Source organism: Rutidosis leptorrhynchoides, chromosome 3, assembly GCF_046630445.1.
Source record: "Rutidosis leptorrhynchoides isolate AG116_Rl617_1_P2 chromosome 3, CSIRO_AGI_Rlap_v1, whole genome shotgun sequence".
In the NCBI taxonomy this organism is placed as follows: Eukaryota; Viridiplantae; Streptophyta; class Magnoliopsida; order Asterales; family Asteraceae; genus Rutidosis; species Rutidosis leptorrhynchoides.
This window is the reverse complement of record NC_092335.1, coordinates 479,954,754-479,958,198: the sequence shown is the minus strand read 5'-3', so window position 1 is coordinate 479,958,198 and position 3,445 is coordinate 479,954,754.

The following is a 3,445-nucleotide window of genomic DNA, read 5'->3' as shown; positions in this document are numbered from 1 at the left end:
GGCTGCTGGTTAGAATCGAGCTCGATAAAAGATGTATTGATTTACATAGTACTCGTTGCCCTTTTTGTGATGATGGATTGGAAACGGTTGAGCACACTCTAATTCTCTGTAAACATGCTTTTGATGTGCTGGATCGAGTATATAAATGGTGGAATCTTGGCCCTTTCGTGAACCTTAGCATAAACGAAATTTTCTGGGGCAAATCTTCACACATAATTTAAGACCATGGTGTAACTATTCGGCAATCCATGATATGGATTTGTGGCTATTTGCTTTGGAAAATTTGTAATGCAAAAGTTTTTCGGGACAAAAATTGGGCTGCTCCGATTCTGCTAAACGAAATTCAAATTTGCTCGTTCGATTGGATCTCAAGACGGTTCAAAGATAAAAAAAAAAATAGAGTGGAATACGTGGCTACAACTCCATATGTGCATATAGCTTAGGTCTGTTATTTGCTGCTTCCTCTGCAGCTCGCCTTCAAAGTTCTTGAGTTTTTTTTTTCATGTATGTTTCTGTTTTTCGTGGCTGGCTCTTTTGTGTAGGTGGGTCTTTGTCCTCTATGCTTAGTTGTCTCAGCTTGTAATCCTTTTGTGTTCGAGTAATATATTTGCTTTTCGAAAAAAAACTAAATTTAACTATAGTATCTCATATATTTTTTAAAATTAATGATTTTTCAGAAATAAAAATGTCTCTCAAATTTAATTAGCTTTGAAAAAACCTTTAGACTTTCATTCTAGATTCGCCGCTGCATCAACCACATCACTTGAGGGTGCGCCTAAATCAATCCTTTATTTTATAGTAATATTATTTTATACTAATATTGTAATTGTAATTGTATATATGTATATTTTTACGTACATGAAATTTAGCAATGTCGTTAACAAGTACTCCGTATATAATATTTCTATATACGGAGTATAAGTTAATTACGGAATATTAAATTCAAATAATACGTAGTTTTAATTAATATTAATGTTATCATTAGACTGCTAGTATCGAGCTGTCATTGAGAAGTCGTTGGTGGTGCCCTTCAACGACGACGACACTAGCGCCCGTGATTGGAGCCGCAGTTCAAGATGCCGAACAATGACCAATTGAACATGTTGGATAATTGATTTTTTGAATAAAAATAATAATAAGAATTATAAATAAATATAGTCGTTACTCCTCCAACAGTTATATTTATATTTAACTTTTTTATTTTTAATTAAAAATTTAATATTCTATATAAATGAACATTTTCAACACGCATTCACATCAGACTATCTTATTTCAAACACTACCAAAATACATATTTTTTCTCATATTTCATTCCAAACGCGTACGAAGTTTGACGGTTTAAGACTTCTATCGCAACCGGTTTCTCACGACATTCCTCAGGAACAATATGATTTGGTCATAAAATATCGTAACAAGCTCACCAAGAAATGCACCAAGGGGTACAAGTCCGACGACGACGAAGAATAAATTTTATCTTTTAAAATTTGTATTTTTTTAATTATGTATTATTTTTTAATTTTATTTGTACTTGATTTTTTGATGTAATCGTGCTTTTATTTTAATTAAATATTTTATTTTAATATAATCTTTATTTTGAATTTTTTTAATTATTTTTATTATACTTAAATATAAAAAACTCTTTATAATAAAACAATAATAATAATAATAATAATAATAATATTAATAATAATAAAAATAATAATAATAATAATAATAATAATAATAATAATAATAATAATAATAATAATAATAATAATAATAATAATAATAATAATAATAATAATAATAATAATAATAATAATAATAATAATAATAATAATTAAAAAAAAGACAAAATTACGCGCGTCGTACCTGAACTTGTTTCCAGCCTTCTCACGTCATCCTGATTCTTTTTTTTTTTGCTTGCGTCATCCCTGTTCTTCTAAAAGATAACATAGGTCATCCTTCTGTATACATTCCGTCCAATATCTCCGTTAAATTCAATCATGTGCGAATCATGTGAGGGTATTTCAGTCTTTTAATAACTTGAGGGATGACGTGCGTAATTTTATCTAATAATAATAATAATAATAATAATTTGAGGGACGGCGCAAGTAATTATATTTAGTAATAATAATAATAACTGTAATAATAACAATAATAATTATATAATAATAATAATAATAATAATAATAATAATAATAATAATAATTATTATTATTATTATAATTATAATTATTATTATTATTATTATTATTATTATTATAATTATTATTATAATTATAATTATAATTATAATTATAATTATTATTATTATTATTATAATTATTATTATTATTATTATTATTATTATTATTATTATTATTATTATTATTATTATTATTATTATTATTATTATTATTATTATTATTATGTGCTTATTATTATTAGGGCAAAATCCATAAAACGGTAACATGTTATACCACTTTCCTATTTTCGGTAATATATTTCATTTCGCTATAAAAAAAGGAGTGTTTATTCGAAAGTTAATCAAAAAGAGGGGTATCGTTAACTTTCTCAGCTAAATGTCAACTTTGCATAACATGTCAAGTCTCGACGCGTCTCGAAAAACACGCCTGAAAATCAAGTGTCGAAAAAACGCCTCGAAAACGCGCGTCGAAATCGTGTGTCGAAAAACACACCTCGAAAACGCGCGTCGAAATTGCGTGTCGAAAATGCACATCGAAAATGCACTTCGAAAATGCGTTTTGGATTCGCGCATCAAAAACGTGCGTCAAAATCGCGATTTGAAAACGTTGGTTGACAAAGGACTTGACATGTTATGCAAAGTTGACACTTAACTGAGAAAGTTAACAAAAGTTAACGATACCCCTCTTTTGATTAACTTTCGAAAATACACTCCCTTTTTATTGCGAAATGAAATATATTACCGAAAGTAGGAAAAGTGGTATAATATGTTACCTTTTTATGGATTTTGCCCCAATAATAATAAGCACATAATAATAATAATAATAATAATAATAATAATAATAATAATAATAATAATAATAATAATAATAATAATAATGATACTTATAATAATTATAATAATAATAATAATATAATAACAATTATTATTATTATTATTATTATTATTATTATTATTATTATTATTATTATTAAATAAAATTACGTGCGTCGTCCCTCAAATTATTATTATTATTATTAGACAAAATTACGCGCGTCATCCCTCAAGTTACTAAAAGACTGAAATACCCTCACATGATTCGAACATGATTGACTTTAACGGAGATATTGGACGGAATGAATACAGAAGGACGACCTATGTTATCTTTTAGAAGAACATGGATGACGCAAGCAAAAAAAATGAATCAGGATGACGTGAGAAGGCTGGAAACAAGTTCAGGGACGACGCGCGAAAATACTCCTAAAAAAAATATTAAACATTGAGTAAATGTAGTTGTAT